The 27,059-nt window shown below is 33.0% G+C and overlaps 2 long non-coding RNA genes across 4 annotated transcripts in view; one reads left to right on the forward strand and one right to left on the reverse strand.

Moving 5' to 3' along the window:
* LOC126817000 (uncharacterized) overlaps positions 1 to 20,906 on the reverse strand; it is a 42,670-nt gene extending 21,764 nt beyond the window's left edge. Inside the window, exon 1 of the long non-coding RNA XR_008787440.1 lies at positions 20,890 to 20,906. This is a non-coding gene — a long non-coding RNA (uncharacterized LOC126817000). The remainder of the gene's footprint in view (positions 1 to 20,889) is intronic.
* The window catches only part of LOC130012138 (uncharacterized), a 73,251-nt gene that overhangs the window by 18,587 nt on the left and 27,605 nt on the right, over positions 1 to 27,059 (forward strand). The window contains exons 1-2 of one of the 3 annotated variants that reach the window (XR_008787436.1): positions 1,831 to 2,077; positions 25,689 to 25,943. This is a non-coding gene — a long non-coding RNA (uncharacterized LOC130012138). Of the gene's footprint in view, positions 1 to 1,830; positions 2,078 to 21,020; positions 21,036 to 25,688; positions 25,944 to 27,059 lie in introns of those variants that run through there. The other 2 variants (XR_008787437.1, XR_008787438.1) reach the window with 2 other exon arrangements.

The following is a 27,059-nucleotide window of genomic DNA, read 5'->3' on the forward strand; positions in this document are numbered from 1 at the left end:
ATGCTACGATCTTGATTTGGGTAGGTAAGTTGGTCTGACGGTCAGTCGGGCCCTTGGGCCCGCCGCCTGTCCGACCTAGATATAGGGTGCATATATGCTCCGACCTTTTGGGTCGGTAGGGGTAGGTAGGACTGTCAGCCGGGCCCCAGGGCTACGCCGCCTATCCGACGGAGGTTCAGGGATGCAGCGATGTTTCTGGGCCAGGCATTGAAATGCCGCAGGCCTTGGAGCCGAAACAGAAAACGTCCCTCCACAGGTACCCGACGTCCCTTCACGTAGGGGCGTCCGACTGGCAGTAGCCCTCGGGATGATCACTTATGGATCCCGTCCGCTGGGTCTTGGGGTGGGCCCCCAAATCTTCACAGAGTAGAACACTCTTTTCGTCCCTGTGGGGTCACATCATCATATCTAGGATACCGATCTCACACACGAATTCGTAGATTAACTCATAGATTTCGTGATTGCTTACTTTTGGATACAGTAAGTTCGGAACACCGAGAGCCGTGTTAAGGGAACTCAGTTTATCCGTGAAGGGTTTCCTTTCGGCTGTGAGGCGAGCACAGTCTACTAGAATATGAGTAGGAGACACGTCCGAGCCACAGCTACACCTTATAGGCTTAAATGTGCGATATCGGAGCGTTTCTTTCAACTTCAGGTTTGTTATTAACCGTCAGATTTTTCTGCTGGGATGATTTACTGATAACTTAGCATTTAAGGACTCATCGGATCTGAATATAAAGGTGTCGAGTTCCGCAAGGGAGTTTTCCCATTCAGAGCTGACGCGTAACCCGACCATACTTTTAAATTCGTTCATGCTATAAGGGAGCTCGACACTAGGTTCCTCCAATTGTCACCCCTTGAGGCCGAGTCTGTCCGCCTCTTCGTTCCCCTTAAGGTAATCTTGACCAATTATCCTCGATAATAGTCGGTAATGTCAATAAGAATTAAAATAATTACACGTGGTATTGGACTTGATGTTTTACCATTTGACTATACAGTAATTATGTAAAAAGAGAGAGAGAGAAATGGGGTTTAACGTCCACTCGACACAAACTAGGTCATTTCGGGACTAACGTATGGTTTAATTTTTTAGTTACATAATTCGCTTGCGCGTAGGGGTCTTTAGCAGTGGGAAGAAACCGGAGGACCCGAAGAAAACCCACGAGGTTGGACAGGCGACCCTACTCCTTGCCACGTACAACCGGGGATTCGAAACCACGCCAGTCGACTCAATGACAGACTTTATGATACAGCGCGCGCACGCTAACCATTTAGCCATCCAACCCCCCAATTATGTAAAAGAAAAACCAATTAAAATGATAAACCTAAAAATAAACCACCACCTCAAAATAGAATAGAATTTAACGAAAATTAAAATGATAGAGAGGTGACCAGAAAATGAAATGAAAGTGAAATAAAACCTTTCCATGAAATCGCTAGTTGATTCAGTTAATTCACACCTCTCCGCCATGACATGGTTTGTTGGGGGGGGGGGGGGGCATTGCGGGGTTAAACCAATTTAAATTAGTACTGAGAAATTAATACATTTTGAAAACATAAGGAAATAAACATTATATATTAAAACTATAATAATAAGTTTGTATAGTTTAATTTTCAAGATGTTGTCTACTGTGTTGTATATAAGTTTAGTTTTCGTTACGATGTATGAAATATAACTTCTGTCATTTGGCAGATTTTCTTACATGAATATTGTAATAACAATATAAGTAAATTAACAATATTTAATGCTTTTTCATTTTTTCAAAACAGGATACAGGATGTCTTTATTATCTGAATTATTCGTTTACGATGATATCATCTCCTTTATAAACCTATCTATAAAAATAGATAATGGAAATCATTTCAAAATTCTACGAAAAAATGACGTCATGTACATGCAATAGCCTGGATCATCACGTAAATACTTTCTGATATACACAACGTTTATCAACCGACACAGTAATAAAGACTACGATAGACACACCCTGCATGGGAATCATTTAACTAGCGCGCACAGATTATTTCTTGTCACTAGTGTGGTCTTTGGCGTAGCAGTTAGATACGAAATGGCTTCGAAGTAAGTAAATATGTTTGATATTGAAATTATACAACTATTATATATTTACGTTGTATATTACTAAATAATTATTGATGTTTCTTTTAATTTAAATTAATTGTAGATCGCACGTTTTTTTGAGTGATATACTTTGATAATACTGTAATATATTATATATTTAATCTATAATAATAAGTTTGTATAGTTTAATTTTCAAGATGTTGTCTACTGTGTTGTATATAAGTTTAGTTTTCGTTACGATGTATGAAATATAACTTCTGTCATTTGGCACATTTTCTTACATGAATATTGTAATAACAATATAAGTAAATTAACAATATTTAATGCTTTTTCATTTTTTCAATTCGTATGTGTTATTATACCTAAGTGTTTAATTATACTTGTGAGATTTATATATTATCATAGATTTATATTTCATGCAGTTTCTGTGATATTATTTGAGAATATTCGCATTCAGTTGTAGAATTACAAAAATCACACAGTTAGATAATCTCATTTTATATAAGCGATTGTTTAGGTAAATTTTATCTAAATGTTATCATTTTATATAAGCGATTATTTAGATAAATTATATGTTGAATATATCTAAAATCAAATGTTACCATATTTGAATCTTTAGTTATTCGTTGTATCAGTGAAAAAATATGTTTAAATTGTTTTTTTTTCTACGGTAATAATATAATATTTTCCCATTAATTTGACTATAGCTGGCAGTTTTGTGTAGTTATTTTGTATAAGTATCTTGTAGATATCTTATCAGGTTAAATTTGATATGTTTTTGTTATAATATTTCTAACAAGATATTTAAATTTGTTTTTAATCTATTTTCACAAATTTTAGTATTCCAAATTTATTCCGTTTCCGTTATTGTTTCCTTTACCTTTTTAATGTTAACCAAAATTTGATAGATCTCCATTAACTTGATAAGATAATTGTCATATTCGGAAAGATTCATGTCTGCGATATCCCCAACAAATAAAATCGTTAATTAATTTATTCTTAATTGAAGACTTAATGGTAATTCTTAAATTATGATTATTCCAAATTAATTGATTTTTGAAGGGAACCAATCTATTAATATAACATGTGTATATTTTATACCAGTTCTGAAATAAATTTGTATAAAAAGGCGTCGAGACAATGTGCCTAATATTGAAATTAGATAACGGTGTTAAATAATCATTCTGATTTTGTAGAATATATTCATATATAAATTTAACCATCTCTTGACTCAATGCGAATATTCTCAAATAATATCACAGAAACTACATGAAATATTAATATATATATATAAATCTCACCAGTATAATTAAACACTGAGGTATAATAACACATAAGAATTTAAACAATGAAAAAGCATTAAATATTGTTAATTTACTTATATTGTTATTACAATATTCATGTAAGAAAATGTGCCAAATGACAGAAGTTGTATTTCATATATCGTAACAAAAACTAAACTTATATACAACACAGTAGACAACATCTTGAAAATTAAACTTGAAATTGGGTATAATCTCTTTATCTAAAAGACCATTTGGCTTTTCAGGATTTCATTCATATTTACCATATTTAAATCCCCAATTTCAAGGTTTATGGAAATGACATTTCGTTTTATATTAATTGGGCCTGATTACAGTAGTTCTATATAATCTGAAATAGTTATCGTTAATGTTGGGTATAGTTTCAGAGATACGGGATGGTTTTATAACCTGAATGATTAGGTTATAATATAAATGAAAATAGAATAAAAGTGAAATAAAAGCTTTCCTTGAAATTCATTGCTGGCTAGACAGATTCGTATTAGGTTTAGATGTTGACACGGCTGTATTTTATCCAAAATTTAAATATATATTAATGTAGATATTTGAAACTAAAAACTATGAAATGTATTATATTTTGTTTTGTAATGGAGCAATGACACAGGTGGCTTGACATACCAAAAGACACATTATATCGAACCTTAAACATTGTATTGTATCATAAGAAAATTAATCTGTCAAATTATTTGAATTATAATTAATCGTAGATTGTGTATGTTTACCGGTCTGGTTTGATGTCTCCTATCCAGAACATAAACATGCCAATTAAATTAAACGAAACGACAATTATTGTTTAGTAAATACCTTTACAATCTAAATATTAATAGGTCTACTATATCAAACCCAAATATATTTACTTACATGGCAGCCATTTCTTTTCTAACTAATTAATTAATCGTAGATTGTGTATGTTTACCGGTCTGGTTTGATGTCTCCTATCCGGAACATCAATTTCGGGGAATTTTGAAAACAGATTTTTAAGTAGGCTTTGTTACAACCCCTATTGTAATAACAACCCCTATTGCAATAAATGTAATAATTGTAATACAATTTCAATTAACCCCTATTGTAATAATTGTAATTAATGTATTTTACCATACAATAAATTCGACTTCTAAATTTAAAAGTCAATGGATTTTGAAAACCCATTGAATATCAATATATAGAAGTAATGGTATACTGCATAGAATATTATAAAACGACGCGACCGAAAACATGATTAAAAGCCGATAACGAGATTAGAGAAATTTTTAAAATAGAATGTCAGCCCATATTGTAATCAACGATATTTAACAAAAACGTAAAAAATTTTCTCTAATCTATCTGTCGTCTGAGGATTTTGAACATCTTTTCCGTGTGCATATCAGATAAAATAATCTTCCTGATAGCATTTTTAAAAATCCTTCTCTACATTTAGACACATTTATTACAATAGGGGTTGACATTACAATAGGGGTTACACGGTATAACCCCTATTGTAATAAAATTTCTGTCAACCCCTATTGTAATAATTGTAATAAATGTGTCTTGCCATGTCAAAAAAATCGACACCTAGCTTTACATGTCTATGGATTTTGATCACCATATCCGTATCAATATATAAGAGTACTGGTATGAATTTATACTGTATAGAATATTATGAAAACCCCCACTGAAATCATGTCTCAAAGCCGTTTGGAGAATTAATAAAATGGAGAGTCAACTCCTATTGTAATCAATGATATTTAAAAAACAACTGAGGTATGTTCTCTGAAATATCGGTGGTCTGGGGATTTTGAACATCTTTTCCTTGTGCATATCAGATAAAAAAAAATCCCCCGATTGCATTTTTTAAATTCTCCTCTGCAGTTAGACAAATTTATTACAATAGGGGTTGATATTACAATAAGGGTTACACGGTATAACCCCTATTGTAATAAAATTTCTGTCAACCCCTATTGTAATAATTGTAATAAATGTGTTTTGCCATGCCAATAAAATCGACACCTAACTTTAAAAGTCTATGGATTTTTATCACCGTTTCCGTATCAATATATAAGATAATGGTAGGCCTTTATACTGTATAGAATATTACGAAACAAAACCACCGAAAACATGTCTCAAAACCATTTGAAGAATTATTAAAATGAGGATGTTGAAAATCTTTTCCGTGTGCATATCAGACAAAATATTCCTGCTAATAGCATTTTTTTAAAAATCCTTCTCTACACTTAGACACATTTATTACAATAGGGGTTGATATTACAATAGTGGTTACACGGCATAACCCCTATTGTAATAAAATTTATGTCAACCCCTATTGTAATAATTGTAATATATGTGTTTTGCCATACCTATAAAATCGACACCTAACTTTAAATGTCTATGGATTTTGATCAGCATTTCCGTGTCAACATATAAGATAATGGTATGCCTTTATACTGTATAAAATATTATGAAACAAAACCACCGAAAACAATTAAAACCGTTTGGAGAATTATTAAAATGAAATGTCAACCCCTACTGTAATCAAATCAATGATATTTAAATAAACGTAAAGTATGTTCTCTGAAAATTCTGTCGTCTGAGGATTTTGAACATTTTTCCGTGTGCATATCAGATAAAATAATCCTCCTGATAGCATTTTTTAAATTCTTCTCTACACTTAGGCACATTTATTACAATAGGGGTTGATTTAACAATAGGGGTTACACGGCATAACCCTTATTGTAATAAAATTTCTATCAACCCTTATTGTTTATTACAATAGGGGTTATATCAACCCCTATTGTAATAAATGTGTCTAACTGCAGAGGAGAATTTATAAAATGGAATCAGGGGAATTATTTTATCTGATATGCATACGGAAAAGATGTTCAAAATCCCCAGACGACCGATCGTTCAAAGAACCTACTTCACGTTTATTTAAGTATCATTGATTACAATAGGGGTTGACTTTCCATTTTATTAATTCTCCAAGCGGCTTTGAGACATGATTTCGATGGGTTTTTTTCATAATATTCTATACAGTATAAATTTATACCAGTACTCTTATAAAAATTATATTGATACGGATATGGTGGTCAAAATCCATAGACGTTTAAAGTTAGGTGTCGATTTTATTGACATGGCAAAACACATTTATTACAATTATTACAATAGGGGTTGACATAAATTTTATTACAATCGGGGTTATACCGTGTAACCCCTATTGTAATATCAACCCCTATTGTAATAAATGTGTTTAAGTGTAGAGAAGGATTTTAAAAAATGCTATCAGGAGGATTATTCTCAGACGACATATAGTTTAGAGAACATATTTTACTTTTTTGTTAAATATCGTTGATTACAATATGGGCTGACATTCTATTTTAATAATTTCTCCAAACTCGTTAACGGCTTTTAATCATGTTTTCGGTCGCGTTGTTTCATAATATTCTATGCAGTATACCATTACTCCTATATATTGATATTCAATGGGTTTTCAAAATCCATTGACTTTTAATTTTAGATGTCGAATTTATTGTATGGTAAAATACATTAATTACAGTTATTACAATAGGGGTTGATATTACCATAGGGGTTAGTGGGAAATTTTAGTAAAATTATTACATTTATTACAATAGGGGTTGTTATTACAATAGGGGTTGTAACAAGGCTTAATGTTTGTTCTTGTTAGAAATGTGTCACGTGATATCATTTATTATCTTCATTAACTCAAAAAATTGCTTGGTCATATTATCACACGTTTTGTTATAACAATTTACACGTCTCCATTAGTTTTAAAGATGGCCAGCCTAATTATGATATTAATACAATACCTATATTGTCTAGTGTGGTTACATAGTTTCTATAGATCACACAATGTTACAGCTGGTAAATCCAACACGGTCGAGAAAAATTAGAACAGGGGCGAGAAAATATGGGTCCGATTTTCACCGTAATTATGGTGACATATTTGAACGGTTTTTAAAATCAAATATACAATTGTGACTTCTAGGGACCTAAATCTTTGCATAGCCATATATATTACGCTTCATCAAAGTCTGACCTCTTCAGGGTCCGCAAGTTAAAACAGGAGATATTTCCTGCAATCAGGAACTCTAATCTATAAAGTTAAGGTCCAATACATGCAATTATCGAAAGGAACCGAGATCTTTGAAATATAAATACATATACACGGACGTCTGGCCGACAGAAGCGACTGTATAATACGTCCACGTGAACACGAGGGAGTATAAAATGACAATTCCTGTTTAATAATAAAATACAACTTGGCCAGGGTTTATTTTGTTCTCATCATTGTAGAATAAATCTTATATAGCGGGCGCAACAAATAGATGATTAATATTCTAAAAGGTAGGTTGCCAGACAACGAAACATAAGTTAAATCGTCCGGGCAGTCAACAAATTTGAGTACGAGTAACAACCTATTAAAGACCACATAAGATGGCCAATTTTTTTTTCGCTACGTGTAGCCAATAGTTACTATATCCACTTTACGGCAAGCTCACGCCAATCTGATTAAAATTAATTCGGCTATTGAAGTTTGAGTATCCGACACGCAAAAACGCTTTTCAATTTTCAATTACGACCTTAATCCGGTTGATTGGCTGGTGACGTCACAGGCACTACACATAGTATATACATTATTTATACACAATATATCAATACCTGTACAGTATATCTCTGATATACACATCACGGTCCAATTAACACGTGACTGGCCTAATCATAATCACCGAATTATCGTCTTGTACTGTTTTGTGATTGGAGTATTTTCGAGTGAATTTAAAATGCTTTATCATGCCGTAGACCAATTTAAGCGTCCTTTGTTTAAAAAGGTCACGTGACAGATGAAGACGACCCAAGCAATGAGCCCATTTACCGGTAATTTGGATAATATTTGATTTCCCAAACTATCTCTGTATAAGCACAGAAATACAAATAGTGCCAGTAATTTGTCGTTATATTCATTATTGGCTATATATAATTATAATAACCATTTCTATACACAAACAACTTATATCGTAACTCCATTTGAAATTCACGGTGAATATTTCATTGTTCAATAACTATGCATAACAATAGATCGCCCTCATTTCTCAGCCAATCAACGCCGTAGTAACTGAAGTTATCTATCGAATAATTCATATTCAGATTTCGTATCAAGTCCATTAAATATTGTCTAAACGCCAATCAACAAATAATACGAGGCTACTTTATTACAAAAACATCGGTGAACAAATCTAATTGATTATTGGGTAAAAAATAATTATAAACAACTGATGAGTAATGTACGATTCAACGATTAGTTGTGGTGTGGAGAAATGTTTGCAGCAAAGTTCCCCCGTAACTTGTGTCGTTCGTTCGTGGAGTTTTAACACGTTCTATCTAGAGTGATGTCTTTGATCTGGCGGGCTAATAATAACCTAATCAGCATTAAAATAAACACAACAGTTCTATGGATCACAATTACTATATTTCCATAAAGCTACGTTTCAACAACGATTCTCTTGTCGTTATCATTGTGCTTGATAACGACAAAAGCGTTCCTATATGGCGATACCAACGAAAGTAACCCGTTCAACAAAGTGAGTTTTAGTAAAGTTCACAAGTATTTAAAACTAAACAAGCGCTTTGAATAGATAAGATAATTGTCAGGCGACGATGATTGGTGTTAAATAGTGATGATGACGATGACGATGATGATGACCATGAAGATGATTTATTTATATATTTATTTATATACTAGAAGAATGCCCGGCTTCACTCGGGGGTCATAACTCCGAAACCTGAAGTGGTAGACTAACGCCACCTGGCCTATGTTACTCCCCGGTCCGAGCTACCCCTATACCCCAAATTTCAGACTCGGAAATGACAACGTGAATGATGGATCAGTCGAACGACAGAGTGAATGACAGGAGTTTTCCAGTCGAATAATAAAGATAATGGCAACTCTGGTCATAGCATATCTGTTTATAATATATTTCATATAAATGTTTATACACGTATTTGAAAAATACATTTAGGTCTACGTGTAATGTTGAATGTATAAATTCGGAAATGTTTTGATCTCTTGAACTGTATTATTTAAAATACACGATTAACGTATTAAATTGTAAATAATGAATCAAGCCAAGACATGTATTAAATGTTTTATTGAATTGGAATAGAAACTGAAAACAGATTAACACCCTGTGTGAGATATTTCATTCAAATATTGTGAAAGGGTTGGTAATAAAATTAAAATTGTCATTGTGTCATTTTAATAACATTGAATCGTCCTATTCTGTTACGTAGTCGTCTCAACATATTGTTGTCATGGGTTACTTCTGCTAAACAACTCAATAGAAACGAGTAAAGTATTATAAACGAAATTATGTCTAAAGAGTTCTTCATTACATGTATTGACTGTAAGACACAAAGCGTACAGGATCTAAGTGTGATGTTAAAGGTCAACACGCAAATATTGAAATTGGGTATGTTCGTGGATTGACTTATAGAATGTTGTTAATATTTCCATTTAAATAAATACAAAAAGCAATTCGAAAAATAAACTATAAGTAAAGGAACCATCTCAGTGAATAAAGCTATTAATATGCCGTCAACCCGTGAGGCAAAACGAATGATGTTTTATAGTAAATTAGACGAATAAAACATATAACGTTGCCATCTCGACCCTGATGCCCATGAACACAAATGACGAGTTTAAGACAAACCAATTGCGGAATGGAATTGATTAATGCAATATATATTTTATTATGTATTGACAATACTTTTCTGGTTAGATTTTAGCCTAAACACGACATGCGTGTTGGTGACAATTTTGGCAGTCATATCTGAATGACTCAAAAACTGTTTATATTTCTTTAACTTTTGGTATACCTAAATTCGGGCTATTATTTATGGTAGAAAGATATAATAAAATGACCTAAAGCTTTAAAACATATTTTTAAATATGTTGAGGCACCCTAAATTGAATTTGAAGCACCAGAGATAAATAAATAAAAATAGCTATAATGCATGATTTTATTGTAACTAGTGAACTGATAAATATTGTACAATTTATCTAAAGAGTACATTTATGAAAACGTGGTACTTTTCTGATATCTAGTTAAATTAACACTTACCCAGATCTTGGCATAAGCATGACTTAAAATGATTACGGCTAAAACACTTCCGTGCGAATCAAGAATTCTTTATGTAAGAATAGAGCTTTATAAGACCGTAAATGCACCACACATTATGTCTCCATAAGATGGTAGCTATAATCTTTCAATCCAATCCCCTAATTAAGTATACCCCCACCCAATCATAAAAAAATAATAACATAGCAAAACGGTGTTTAATTCTGATCATCTAAATTATCAAACGATATTCGCCGAAGTAGTAACTGAGAAGGGCGTGTTTTAAGATATACATAATGTATCTTACTATTTTTCGCTTATATAATTTGATTTTCAAATACAAACCATTAATACTTATCTTAGCATTAAAACAATCAACCATTTGTGGTTATATTGAAATCTGTAAAAGACGCATTCTTTTTGAATATATTTTTAAAAAATAATAAATGGAAAAAACCATATTATTAACGCTTTTTCAACAAGCAATTGTTATACTCTTAGTGATTTGTAGAGCGTCAAATCACAATGTTATTGTACTGTTTTAAATTGTAGATTTTATTCATTCATGTAAAACATTTATTACAATTTTATAATAAAATGTATAAAACACTGAGTTCGAGATTCAAATCACAAATCCATCCAAGCTAGGATACTGCAAATCCGAATATTTTTGTTTATAAAATATTTACTTTCCATTCAATAAATATTCCAGTCATCTAGTTTTGGATTTGGGGAAATTCATTCTCCTTTTCCCATATATACAGATTGCCGTATTATTTAATAATCAAACCAAACAGCATGTAATCAGAGAACGCTTGTATCCGCCATATGTAATATTGTCACGTGACATTGTTATGTTTTGTTTCGCTCGGGAAGCGTTTATTATACATAATAGAACTCCAGTGTAGTAAGCCATAACTATGAACAATATCATGTCCCAAATAAATAATCTAATTTGTAGATCTGCAATTGGTCACATGATGGTCCGAACATTATTTGTATGGCTCTATTTGTCGACAGCAAATACCGCTAATAATTATCTTGGATAAAATACCTCGTTTAGTAAACGAGGCAATTTTACCCAGCCTCGTTCTGAACAAAATACCTCGTTCCATAAACAGGGCAATTTAAAAAAAAAAACACGTTTTGGAACTCCAGAGAAACGATGTTTTTTATTTACCTCGTTACAACGAGGCAAAATCGGGGCAAAAATTTTGACACGTTTTTGCCTCGTTTGGACAGAAATGCCGAACAAGGCATTCTGAGGTTTATAGTGATACACCACTACGGGTTCTTCGTCGCAGAAGACACTAACGTCGGCATCGTCTGAGATGGAGGACTCCATAACCGGAACTGGCACATCGTATCGGGTTTCGGCTGTAAACGATTCTTCTACTTCCATAGGTTCAGTTGTTGGGACTTCCATAACTTCTTCTTGTTGTTCGTCCATATCTTCCGTCTGCTTATTAGATTTAAGGTTGTTTTTTTAAACATAAATTAGATTACAATTCAACTAACACAAAAGTGTAAAAAAAAAATTTCTAGTCTGTGCCCGCGTTTATGTCTACTCTTGGCAAAATCGTTATAATATAAAAAAAATCATGAAACAAGAATCAAAATGGCCGCCAATCGGGTCTCCAACGCCAATCCAACCTCCCAAGATATAATTTCAAAACAGATTCTTACCTGCTGGTTCAAATCGAACCGTTTCTGCTTTAATCATAATGTGATTCTGTAATGTAAGTATTTGAACAACATCGTAGCGCCGAACAACTAATGTTAATTAAGCATGATTTCAGAAAAATTGAACAGATTTGATAATAACATGCCGAAATTGTTTTCCTGACCGCGCCATATTATAAACATGAACTTCCGGTTTAAATTGTTGGAGTTTTTTTTAAGGAAACGAAATACTAATATTATACAGAGAAACAATATCGATGCTAAATTACATACATGGTATTATTTTTTTTATATAAATATTCACAAACCTGCGGTCTTGTATTCTATGTGACCATTAGCTTACATTTGTCAAACATATCACTGCTCCAAAATCATTTCAGCACGTTGTTAAATGTTAAATCAATTGTGTGAAATCACTTCATTTAATGTCCGCTTCCACCGAATGATATCGCAGACAAAATGTAGCCTATATTACGTTGATTTTATCAACCAATCACATTCAATAACAGTTTTACTTATTTTCTTGTCAACGCATTTGGAGTCAATTGTTAAAATCACACCAGGCATGAGCGCTCAACAGGCCTTTGATCTACCAGTTTATTGGGCCCAACTTTATTTTAACTACAGACATCTTAACACCAATTAGCATTCAAGTCTGTCTGGCTATATTGTCTGAGTAAAAAATACCTTTCTCTTACTTGTGGACCCCCGGATTAAGACTTTGTATGGAGTTCAAATTTAAAAAAAAAAATATTTGTTGACGGTACACATTACTTGTGTTAATTATATGGAAAAAACACAAGATTTGTGTTAATGCATTAAAAAGAACACAAGTTTGTGTTAATGCAATGCAAAACAACACATAACTTGTATAGAATAATTTTCACACAAGTACTTGTGTTGAGATCCAACACAAGTTTTTTTTCAGTGTAGGAAATCAACAGTTTCAGGTATTTTTTTCACAATATCTTACTTTCTTTTGTACTCTTTGCATAGCTTTTGCTTTTTAAACAAGAAGTTGCCATGCAAGAAACGTCCAAGTTTCACAAGAGATGGACGGAGAACAGGGTAACCAATAGGGATAGTCCCTTCATTGTCACAATTCTTAATTCTTCACATCGAATTGGAAAAAAAAAGAGTTGAAATTTTGTTGCGCACCAAAATCGAACTCATTCTAAATCTTGTGAACCTGAACATAATATTTTCAGTTTAATGCGAATCGGGGTAAATTAGTTACCTCTGTTTGGCCCAAATCTTTGGGCATAGTTTACATTTTGTGTAAATGAAAGGGGCATAACTCCACACGAAATGTCCGATGCGCACAAGAATAGAACTCATCCAAGATATTTGTTAAGTGTCATCTAAATCGGACAAAAATTGTGGCGTCCACAAAGTTGGTATACGTATGATATTTACGTAAAGGGACGCGGCCATTTTGTGGTAATTCGATCTCAACCGTAATTATGGTGTAACGGTGACACTAAAATTGCGAGTTTTCATACAGTCAGGGTCCGTAATCCAGGCGGTTACATTTTGATAGGTGCCAATATCGACCGGAACTGAGAACTTTGGGATATAAACGTATTATTTCAGATTCATCAAAATCACATAAAAAAGTAACCTCTAGGAGTCCACAACCTTGGTATTACATGCTTTTATACCATTTGCTAAAAAAGGTGAGCGACCATTTTAACGGGAAATATGGGTCCGATTTTCACGATATTAAAACAGCCGTTATTACGGTGACATATTTGAATGGTTTTTTAAAACCAAATATACAATTATGACCTCTAGGGATCTAGATCTTTGGGATATAACCATATATATTAAGCTTCGTCATAATCGGATCTCTACAGGGTTCGCAAGCTGAAAACGCGATATTTCGTGGAGTCAGGGACCATAATCTATAACTTTCAGGTCCGATACATGCAATTTTTGAAAGGAACCGAGCTCTTTGAAATATAAATAAATTATAATATGAACGGACGTCCGGACGGACAGAATCGACTGTATAATACGTCCACGTGAACATGCGGGAGTATAAAAGGACAATTTTTGTTCAATAATAAAACACAAATCGATAAGGCCTTTAATTTTTTCTCATCCATCTTATAGAGCTAGCACAACAATTAAATGATTAATATTCAAAAAGATAGGTTGCCAGACAACGAAACATAAGTTAAATCGTCCGGACAGTCAACCAGCGTTGTCACATATTTTGTTCTTTTGTCAGTAATGAAAACATTTTCAACACACTAAAATCTGAGTACGAGTAACAACCTATTAAGTTATTATCAGAAACCTTTACAATTTGTTTGGCTTCTAGTTATTGCGTACACTAATGTATACAAAACAATGTTGAAACGTAGCTTTAATAGAAATACAGTAATTGTTATCCATAGAACTGTTGTGTTATTTTAAAGGGACAATAACACTCTTGCTGGCTTGAAAGCTCCAGAAAATAAATAATATCTCTATCTAAGTACTAGATGTTTAAGTGTCTTACCTGTTGTGTAAATTATCCATTACATCCTATTTTACTTGTCAAGAGGGTTCGAAAATATTTTTAAATCGAAGTTTCATTTGAAAAGGTTTACGTTAGACGTTTCAAACCATTATGTTGAATTTTTCAAAATTTCTAAGCAAGGTTTGTTAAGATGAAATTTGTATCATCAATTAATTGAAATATTCTAAAATAGTACAATTTGTTGACCAGAATAAAGATTAGGACATATTATTCAGTTACAACAAGAGTGGTATTGAGCCTTTAATGTTTTCTTCTTTGATTTGATTTTTTAATGTGTTCAATTACTAAATGCCATTCAAACAGTATGATTAAAATATTCTTGATTGAAGACTTAATTCTTTAATTATGATTATTCCATATCAGTTGATCTATCAATATAAAATGTGTATATTTAATACCAATTCTGAAATTAATTTGAATAAAATGTGTCGAGACCATGTCCCTAATATTAAAATTAGATAACGGTATTAAATATTCATTGTGGTTTTGTAGAATATATTCATAAATAATTGTCCATTGTTGTTCTTGTTCTGAGTATAATCTCTTTATCCAAAAGACACCTTGGCTCTTCAAGATTTCATTAAAATGTACCATATTTAAGCACCTCCATTTCACAGTTTTTGGAAATGACATTTCATTTGATTTTATCTGGGCCTGATTACCATAGTTCTATATAATCTTATGGCAGTCTGACATTATATTATCTGGAATAGTTATAGTTAATGTTGGGTATAGTTTCAGAGATACAGGATGGTTTTATAACCCGAATGATTCATTGCTGGCTAGAAAATAACAAGAAAATAAAATGAAAGTGAAATAAGCTTTCCTTGAAATCGTTAGTTGATTCAGTGAATCCGACTAGCGGCTAATTATTCATTGCTGGCTAGACTTATCCGTATTAGGTTTAGATATTGACATGGCTTTATTTTTTCCAAAATTTAAATATATATTAATTTCTTATCTAACTGTATATATACCGCGTGACTTTCATAGTCTGGATTACAAAGTCTGCTGACTAAAGCTTTGCGTATCGTATCAGAAAATAAGTACGTGATAATCCCGATTATTGCATATGCATTACGTCAATTTCGAGGAATTTTAAAAAAAAATATTTTTAAGTAGGCCTAATGTTTGTTCTTTTTAGAAATGTGTCACGTGATATCATTTATTATCTTCATTAACTCAAAAAATTGCTTAGTCATATTATCACACGTTTTGTTATAACAATTTACACGTCTCCATCAGTTGTAAAGATGGCCAGCCTAATTATGATATTAATACAATACCTATATTGTCTAGTGTGGTTACATAGTTTCTATAGATCACACAATGTTACCGCTGGTAAATCCAATATGGGTCCGATTTTCACGAAATTAAAACAGCCGTAATTATGGTGACATATTTGAACGGTTTTTAAAACAAATATACAATTGTGGCCTCTAGGAACCTCAATCTTTGCATAGCCATATTTAAAATATAGATGTGACGTTATCCTTTGATGTTGGCGTACCAATATTTCCAATAATATACGGGCAACTTGTCAATCGTACATTATCTATACTAGATAAAATATTGGACTCGCGTGACGTATTTCATTGAAAATCACATGCTGGGTAGTGTCTGTATTTTAAGTTGTTTAATGGTATCAAGCTAAAGACATTGTGTAATATATTGAAACAATATCTCGTGACTACGTCCCTCGTGTTGTTTCAATATATTACTTAATGTTTCGCTCTCGACCATTAAACCATACATATTACGCTTCATCAAAATCTGACCTCTACAAGGTCCGCAAGTTCAAACAGGAGATAATTCGTGCAATCAGGGACTCTAATCTATAAAATTAAGGTAAAATAATGCAATTATCAAAAAAAAAAAAACCCGAGATCATTGAAATATAAATAAATTATAATATGAACGGACCTCCGGACGGACAGAAGCGACTGTATAATACGTCCACGTGAACATGCGGGAGTATAAAATGACAATTCCTGTTTAATAATAAAATACAACTTGATCAGGGTTTATTTTGTTCTCATCATTGTTGAATAAATCTTATATAGCTGGCGCAACAAATAGATGATTAATATTCTAAAAGATAGGTTGCCAGACAACGAAACATAAGTTAAATCGTCCGGGCAGTCAACAAGGGTTGTCGCATATTTTTTCGTTTGTCAGTAATGAAAACATTTACAAAATATTAAAATCTGAGTACGAGTAACAAGCTATTAAGTTATTATCAGAAAGCGTTAGAATTCGTTTGGCTTCTAGTTCTGTCTTATACTAACGTATAGAAAACATTTAATATCAAGGGCCATAACTCTAAATACGGTGTATAAATTTAAAATCGTTCGTTCGTTTCAAGAGGTTTACGTCCACTTCCACCTAGACAAAGATGTTTCCTAGGGAACTTACTGGAGGAAGCCGTAGGGATTAGGCTTGGTCCAGTTTAATTTGATACATAGTGTCTTATCAGGGAATGCCCAAGGTAAAAATCTCATCGAAAGGAGAGGAGAAAGTTTTTGGGGGTAGAAGAGGAAGGATGGCGAGCGGGCGCAGTCTGGCCCGCTTGGCCATTAATGCTACGATCTTGATTTGGGTAGGTAAGTTGGTCTGACGGTCAGTCGGGCCCTTGGGCCCGCCGCCTGTCCGACCTAGATATAGGGTGCATATATGCTCCGACCTTTTGGGTCGGTAGGGGTAGGTAGGACTGTCAGCCGGGCCCCAGGGCTACGCCGCCTATCCGACGGAGGTTCAGGGATGCAGCGATGTTTCTGGGCCAGGCATTGAAATGCCGCAGGCCTTGGAGCCGAAACAGAAAACGGCCCTCCACAGGTACCCGACGTCCCTTCACGTAGGGGCGTCCGACTGGCAGTAGCCCTCGGGATGATCACTTATGGATCCCGTCCGTTGGGTCTTGGGGTGGGCCCCCAAATTTTCACAGAGTAGAACACTCTTTTCGTCCCTGTGGGGTCACATCATCATATCTAGGATACCGATCTCACACACGAATTCGTAGATTAACTCATAGATTTCGTGATTGCTTACTTTTGGATACAGTAAGTTCGGAACACCGAGAGCCGTGTTAAGGGAACTCAGTTTATCCGTGAAGGGTTTCCTTTCGGCGGTGAGGCGAGCACAGTCTACTAGAATATGAGTAGGAGACACGTCCGAGCCACAGCTGCACCTTATAGGCTTAAATGTGCGATATCGGAGCGTTTCTTTCAACTTCAGGTTTGTTATTAACCGTCAGATTTTTCTGCTGGGATGATTTACTGATAACTTAGCATTTAAGGACTCATCGGATCTGAATATAAAGGTGTCGAGTTCCGCAAGGGAGTTTTCCCATTCAGAGCTGACGCGTAACCCGAACATACTTTTAAATTCGTTCATGCTATAAGGGAGCTCGACACTAGGTTCCTTCAATTGTGACCCCTTTAGGCCGAGTCTGTCCGCCTCTTCGATCCCCTTAAGGTAATCTTGACCAATTATCCTCGATAATAGTCGTTAATTTCAATAAGAATTAAAATAATTACACGTGGTATTGGACTTGATGTTTTACCATTTGACTATACAGTAATTATGTAAAAAGAGAGAGAGAGAAATGGGGTTTAACGTCCACTCGACACAAACTAGGTCATTTCGGGACTAACGTATGGTTTAATTTTTTAGTTACATAATTCGCTTGCGCGTAGGGGTCTTTAGCAGTGGGAAGAAACCGGAGGACCCGAAGAAAACCCACGAGGTTGGACAGGCGACCCTACTCCTTGCCACGTACAACCGGGGATTCGAAACCACGCCAGTCGACTCAATGACAGACTTTATGATACAGCGCGCGCGCACGCTAACCATTTAGCCATCCAACCCCCCAATTATGTAAAAGAAAAACCAATTAAAATGATAAACCTAAAAATAAACCACCACCTCAAAATAGAATAGAATTTAACGAAAATTAAAATGATAGAGAGGTGACCAGAAAATGAAATGAAAGTGAAATAAAACCTTTCCATGAAATCGCTAGTTGATTCAGTTAATTCACACCTCTCCGCCATGACATGGTTTGTTTGGGGGGGCATTGCGGGGTTAAACCAATTTAAATTAGTACTGAGAAATTAATACATTTTGAAAACATCAGGAAATAAACATTATATATTAAAACTATAATAATAAGTTTGTATAGTTTAATTTTCAAGATGTTGTCTACTGTGTTGTATATAAGTTTAGTTTTCGTTACGATGTATGAAATATAACTTCTGTCATTTGGCAGATTTTCTTACATGAATATTGTAATAACAATATAAGTAAATTAACAATATTTAATGCTTTTTCATTTTTTCAATTCTTATGTGTTATTATACCCCAGTGTTTAATTATACTGGTGAGATTTATATATTATCATAGATTTATATTTCATGCAGTTTCTGTGATATTATTTGAGAATATTCGCATTGAGTGAAGAGATGGCCTTTATTTTCAGTTGTAGAATTACAAAGATCACACAGTTAGATAATCTCATTTTATATAAGCGATTGTTTAGGTAAATTTTATCTAAATGTTATCATTTTATATAAGCGATTATTTAGATAAATTATATGTTGAATATATCTAAAATCAAATGTTACCATATTTGAATCTTTAGTTATTCGTTGTATCAGTGAAAAAATATGTTTAAATTGTTTTTTTTTCTACGGTAATAATATAATATTTTCCCATTAATTTGACTATAGCTGGCAGTTTTGTGTAGTTATTTTGTATAAGTATCTTGTATATATCTTATCAGGTTAAATTTGATATGTTTTTGTTATAATATTTCTAACAAGATATTTAAATTTGTTTTTAATCTATTTTCACAAATTTTAGTATTCCAAATTTATTCCGTTTCCGTTATTGTTTCCTTTAACTTTTTAATGTTAACCAAAATTTGATAGATCTCCATTAACTTGATAAGATAATTGTCATATTCGGAAAGATTCATGTCTGCGATATCCCCAACAAATAAAATCGTTAATTAATTTATTCTTAAATTATGATTATTCCAAATTAATTGATTTTTGAAGGGAACCAATCTATTAATATAACATGTGTATATTTTATACCAGTTCTGAAATAAATTTGTATAAAAAGGCGTCGAGACAATGTGCCTAATATTGAAATTAGATAACGGTGTTAAATAATCATTCTGATTTTGTAGAATATATACATATATAAATTTAACCATCTCTTGACTCAATGCGAGTATTCTCAAATAATATCACAGAAACTACATGAAATATTAATATATATATAAATCTCACCAGTATAATTAAACACTGAGGTATAATTACACATAAGAATTTAAACAATGAAAACGCATTAAATATTGTTAATTTACTTATATTGTTATTACAATATTCATGTAAGAAAATGTGCCAAATGACAGAAGTTGTATTTCATAAATCGTAACAAAAACTAAACTTATATACAACACAGTAGACCATATCTTGAAAATTAAACTTGAAATTGGGTATAATCTCTTTATCTAAAAGACCATTTGGCTTTTCAGCATTTCATTCAAATTTACCATATTTAAATCCCCAATTTCAAGGTTTATGGAAATGACATTTCGTTTTATATTAATTGGGCCTGATTACAGTAGTTCTATATAGTTATCGTAATGTTGGGTATAGTTTCAGAGATACGGGATGGTTTTATAACCTGAATGATTAGGTTATAATATAAATGAAAATGAAAATAGAATAAAAGTGAAATAAAAGCTTTCCTTGAAATTCATTGCTGGCTAGACAGATTCATATTAGGTTTAGATGTTGACACGGCTGTATTTTATCCAAAATTTAAATATATATTAATGTAGATATTTGAAACTAAAAACTATGAAATGTATTATATTTTGTTTTGTAATGGAGCAATGACACAGGTGGCTTGACATACCAAAAGACACATTATATCGAACTTTAAACATTGTATTGTATCATAAAAAAATTAATCTGTCAAATTATTTGAATTATAATTAATCGTAGATTGTGTATGTTTACCGGTCTGGTTTGATGTCTCCTATCCGGAACATAAACATGCCAATTAAATTAAACGAAACGACAATTATTGTTTAGTAAATACCTTTACAATCTAAATATTAATAGGTCTACTATATCAAACCCAAATATATTTACTTACATAGCAGCCATTTCTTTTCTAACTTTATATATGTTACTGCTATGCCAAAGACCACGCCGGTGACGGGAGAAATAATTTCTATATACCACGTGACTATCGTGGTCTGGATTACAAAGTCTGTTCACTAAAGCTTTGTGTATCAGAAAGTAAGTACGTGATAATCCCGATTATTGCACATGCGTTACGTCAATTTCGGGGAATTTTGAAAACAGATTTTTAAGTAGGATTTGTTACAACCCCTATTGTAATAACAACCCCTATTGCAATAAATGTAATAATTGTAATACAATTTCAATTAACCCCTATTGTAATAATTGTAATTAATGCATTTTACCATACAATAAATTCGACTTCTAAATTTAAAAGTCAATGGATTTTGAAAACCCATTGAATATCAATATATAGAAGTAATGGTATACTGCATAGAATATTATGAAACGACGCGACCGAAAACATGATTAAAGGCCGATAACGAGATTGGAGAACTTATTAAAATAGAATGTCAGCCCATATTGTTATCAACGATATTTAACAAAAACGTAAAATATGTTCTCTAATCTATCTGTCGTCTGAGGATTTTGAACATCTTTTCCGTGTGCATATCAGATAAAATAATCTTCCTGATAGCATTTTTTAAAATCCTTCTCTACATTTAGACACAATTATTACAATAGGGGTTGACATTACAATAGGGGTTACACGGTATAACCCCGATTGTAATAAAATTTCTGTCAACCCCTATTGTAATAATTGTAATAAATGTGTCTTGCCATGTCAAAAAAATCGACACCTAGCTTTACATGTCTATGGATTTTGATCACCATATCCGTATCAATATATAAGAGTACTGGTATGAATTTATACTGTATAGAATATTATGAAAACCCCCCACTGAAATCATGTCTCAAAGCCGTTTGGAGAATTAAGAAAATGGAGAGTCAACTCCTATTGTAATCAATGATATTTAAAAAACAACTGAGGTATGTTCTCTGAAATATCGGTGGTCTGGGGATTTTGAACATCTTTTCCTTGTGCATATCAGATAAAAAAAATCCCCCGATTGCATTTTTTAAATTCTCCTCTGCAGTTAGACAAATTTATTACAATAAGGGTTGATATTACAATAGGGGTTACACGGTATAACCCCTATTGTAATAAAATTTCTGTCAACCCCTATTGTAATAATTGTAATAAATGTGTTTTGCCATTCCAATAAAATCGACACCTAACTTTAAAAGTCTATGGATTTTTATCACCCTTTCCGTATCAATATATAAGATAATGGTAGGCCTTTATACTGTATAGAATATTACGAAACAAAACCACCGAAAACATGTCTCAAAACCATTTGAAGAATTATTAAAATGAGGATGTTGAAAATCTTTTCCGTGTGCATATCAGACAAAATATTCCTGCTGATAGCATTTTTTTTTAAATCCTTCTCTACACTTAGACACATTTATTACAATAGGGGTTGATATTACAATAGTGGTTACACGGCATAACCCCTATTGTAATAAAATTTATGTCAACCCCTATTGTAATAATTGTAATAAATGTGTTTTGCCATTCCAATAAAATCGACACCTAACTTTAAAAGTCTATGGATTTTTATCACCCTTTCCGTATCAATATATAAGATAATGGTAGGCCTTTATACTGTATAGAATATTACGAAACAAAACCACCGAAAACATGTCTCAAAACCATTTGAAGAATTATTAAAATGAGGATGTTGAAAATCTTTTCCGTGTGCATATCAGACAAAATATTCCTGCTGATAGCATTTTTTTTTAAATCCTTCTCTACACTTAGACACATTTATTACAATAGGGGTTGATATTACAATAGTGGTTACACGGCATAACCCCTATTGTAATAAAATTTATGTCAACCCCTATTGTAATAATTGTAATAAATGTGTTTTGCCATACCTATAAAATCGACACCCCTATTGTAATAAATGTGTCTAAGTGTAGAGAAGGATTTTAAAAAATGCTATCAGGAGGATTATTCTCAGACGACATATAGTTTAGAGAACATATTTTACTTTTTTGTTAAATATCGTTGATTACAATATGGGCTGACATTCTATTTTAATAATTTCTCCAAACTCGTTAACGGCTTTTAATCATGTTTTCGGTCGCGTTGTTTCATAATATTCTATGCAGTATAGCATTACTCCTATATATTGATATTCAATGGGTTTTCAAAATCCATTGACTTTTAAATTTTGATGTCGAATTTATTGTATGGTAAAATACATTAATTACAATTATTACAATTGGGGTTAAAAATTTATGTGGATTGCAACAACGAAGACAGAACAAAATGGGAACTGATTCTATAAGGGTTCGAAGCTTTTATATGTGCTGAATAATTTGCCGGTATTACCAAAAATGGGAAAATATGTGGTGGGATGGCGTGTGTTATGGAGCGAAGTGTGTTGTGGGTTGAGTTAGTATTGAGTGTTAGGATTAAGTAAAAATGTCAGTAAAGTTCATATAATATTTGTCATTGTCTTAGTTTTGATTTTCCTAAACTGATCAGCGGGCTTGCATGGCCGCATGGTTAACGCGTGTGTTTGCCATTGAGTAGCGTGGTTTCGATTCCCCGGTTGTACGTGACAAGGAGTAGGGTCGCCATTTACAACCTCGTGAGTTTCATGGTTTTCTCCGAGTCTTCTGGTTTCCTCCCACTGATAAAGTCCCCTCCGTGCAAGCGAATTATTGAAATAAAATTGAATCAAATGTTAGTCTCGAAATTATGGAAGATCAAACAGCTCTATATTCAGTGTTCGTAATTCTTAATTCATAGTCCTTAATTCTTATTTCTTCATTTGTTGTCGTATTTCGATATTTCTTCAAAATGATTTCTCGAAATTCATCGAACCGAAATATTATGGCTTACAATAAGTCACCATACAACAAAGGAGAATCGAGCAAACATGTATACCATAAGAAAAATCGCACGATGACTGTGTCTTTAGTGAAATTGAGCGCGTGTTTTGTCTGATAGCGACATAATGTCTGATAGCGACATATTTCTTTGGACAAACGAAAGAGGGCTTTATCTCTTCTAAATCATGTAATCATGCATGAGCCAGTAAAATAGCTGATACTCGTATATTCAAAGAGCGATAGACAAATACTTGTCATCACAGGATAACTGGAATTTCGTATTAAGACGCTCCCGTATATTGTCTTTTAAATAGGCCCTCCCTCACTAAATAGAGTTCAGACAATCCAAATTGTATCTTCTTTAACAAGGAACGTAAATATGATTATGTCAGAAAATATTTTACAATTGTGGAAACGTATTGGGACCTTTTTAATGATATTCATCCCGATATCTTGTATTTTGTGTTATGACCCGTATTTTGACGTTAAATACCACCCCCTCCACATTTAATACATGTTAGTGCCATTTCAAATTTGATCTTTGTTAAAGGCATAGAAATACAAATGTGCAAGAAAATAATTAACATTTTGTAGCAAACAATAAACATACGTTCCAGCTGTATATGAACAGATATTGAGAATATCTTATTAAGATCGTTTTTTTTACTTTAAATATCCCTCATCTCCCCCCCCCCCACTTAATAAGGTTAGTACCGTGGAACTTTGATCTTTTTTCAAGGTATGTAAATACACATGTGCAAGAAAATAACTTGAAAAGTTGTACGCTATTAAATTCTATTAATTGATTGGGAGGGGGTGGATGGGGTCTTAAATGTCAAACTAGGGGTCATACTACGACATTTCAGATATCATACAGAATACCACTGAAAAGAAGTTTCATTTACCTTTCTAAAAATTATATGCTGGCACATTTAAATTTACATAGCTTGAAAAAGGTATTAACGTTGGGTGACGATAAATACCATTAAATTAGTGGGGGGAGGGAGAGGTATTTAAAATGTAAAATGCGGGTTGTCGTATATTGCATGAGCGGAAAGTATTTATTTCTTTATCCTTCTTTCAATATATTACTTATTCCCTGGCACATTCATGATTACATGATTTAGAAGAGATAAAACGCCCTTTCGTTTCAGCACAGAAATATATCGCTATTTAGACAAAACCTAATTTCTGAAAATAGACCACTTTCAATTTATTTTCTTTCTCGCAGGCCCGGCCCGATTAACCATACTACGTACGTGGTTTCACTAGAGTCGCGGTCATCGAGCGACATTTCTTTTTGTATATGCTTGCTCAATTCTCCTTTATTGTTTGCAAGGTTGATTTCCACTCATGTCATAATATTCGCGTTCGATGGATCTCGAGAAATGTTATTGAAGAAATATTTTTTGAGAAATGTTTTACAAGATTTGTATTTGGAAATTTGTTGTTCGAGATTTGTTTTTCGTTGTATTTCTCTGATAAAATGTAAATGTAGATTAATTTTTGATTTTCTAAAATAAATTTTATCTTTTTATTAAAATACAATTAAAATACATTTTACAAATCTGATATGACAAATTTCTGATTTGTAAAACAAATATTGATTTTATACAAATGTTAATTTTAGTGTACAGATGTCGAAATACGACAACAAATGAAGAAATAAGAATACTATGAATTAATAAGTATTGTGCCCACAATACTTAAATCATAGACAAGATATTAATTCCAGGATTTTAAGACAATATATAAATTTTGCATTATCTTTTTTTTGAACTATTATAACAAGAACGGACAACCCTTGATCTAAATCTTACATAACCTTAACCTTACAGATTTCGTTGAAGGTGAAACTTAAAAATATATCTTTTATTATTTATGTTTGTTTCGTTACAGCTCAAAGCCTGAAATGAAATGCCAATGTAGCAAATGTATGGTACGGCCTTGTGGAGCTGAATGTCTTCACTGTATCACGTCGCTCTGTTGTCGCTCTGTTCAAGCAATTGACAAGTATATGGCTGGCAAACCCAACGGGGCTTGTGTCATCGAAGAAGATTTCTTCATCAAAGAATGTTTGAATCAGGAGAAATTGAAAGAACTGTATCCTAAATATGAAAGAGGAGGGCTGCGTGATGGGGGGCATGTTAACGAGTGAGTAGGCCTATTATTATCGTCTATTTTCAAATTTGGTGTGACAGTCCGGCGGTCAAAGCTTGGGAACCAAACTGGTCCAGATAATATTTTTTCCTTACGGGGTTATATGGAATCGGGCCCACTAAATCCATTTCTTGCTACTGGTTCACTGCCAGCATGGAATTGTTTGAGTAATTGGCTAATTAATAATTAATTAGTTTCCCATTTGTTTAAAAACGCCGCTGTAATATTGTTTTGAAATAGAATAGGACCCCTGTTTCCATTTCCGCAATCGATTCCGGGAGTTAAAGTGCACATAAGATGGTCCCGGAAGATTTGAGATACGTGTAGCCAATGATTACTATATCCACTTTACGGCAAGTTCACGCCAATCTGATTGAAATTAATTCAGTTATCTTCATTCAAAGTCGTAAAAATAGACCTTTCGTAAAAACGGCTTTGCCAATTATCGAAAACACTCTTAATCCCCTCAGACGCCAGTGACGTCACAGTGACCGAATGCATATTCGGAATGTTTATTCTTTAATTACCTATATACAGCCCCCTAATTAAATAAAACAATTGACTACGGAATAATTTGTTTTGTAATTCATTTTAATTTAAGATCCAATTTAGAGTGCCTGCAACTTTTAAACTTTGAAGTCCTGAACTCTTATCAATTATTTTTTTACAATATGGAACTTATTGGACGAACACTTTTAATATGTAAAAAATATACGGGTCCAGTTATGTGGTTTTTACTGCGAGCACTTCGCTTTTCCACATAAAGTGTAGTGTCGTTAATATCTGTCATTAATTAATCAATCCGACTATAAAGGTTATACAGGCATGGGTCATAAATTACACAGATAACAATACCCCCACCTTTACTTGTCTGCCTAGGAAAACTATATACATGATAGCCATCTTGTTTTACATCGTCATCACCCTGGATCCAACACTCATACAGGAGTATAATATCATATTTACAAATACAACTTACAAAATCGTCGCTTTTCAATTTTTTACACAAACCTTTATTAACATTCCAAGATATTACACACAGTCCACTCTCCGAAATGTCCTACGCGTAGAGTCTTTCTTGGGGTGATTCGTCGTTGGAACTGGAACTAA

The sequence above is a fragment of the Patella vulgata genome, chromosome 3 (assembly GCF_932274485.2).
Source record: "Patella vulgata chromosome 3, xgPatVulg1.2, whole genome shotgun sequence".
NCBI classification, from domain to species: Eukaryota; Metazoa; Mollusca; class Gastropoda; family Patellidae; genus Patella; species Patella vulgata.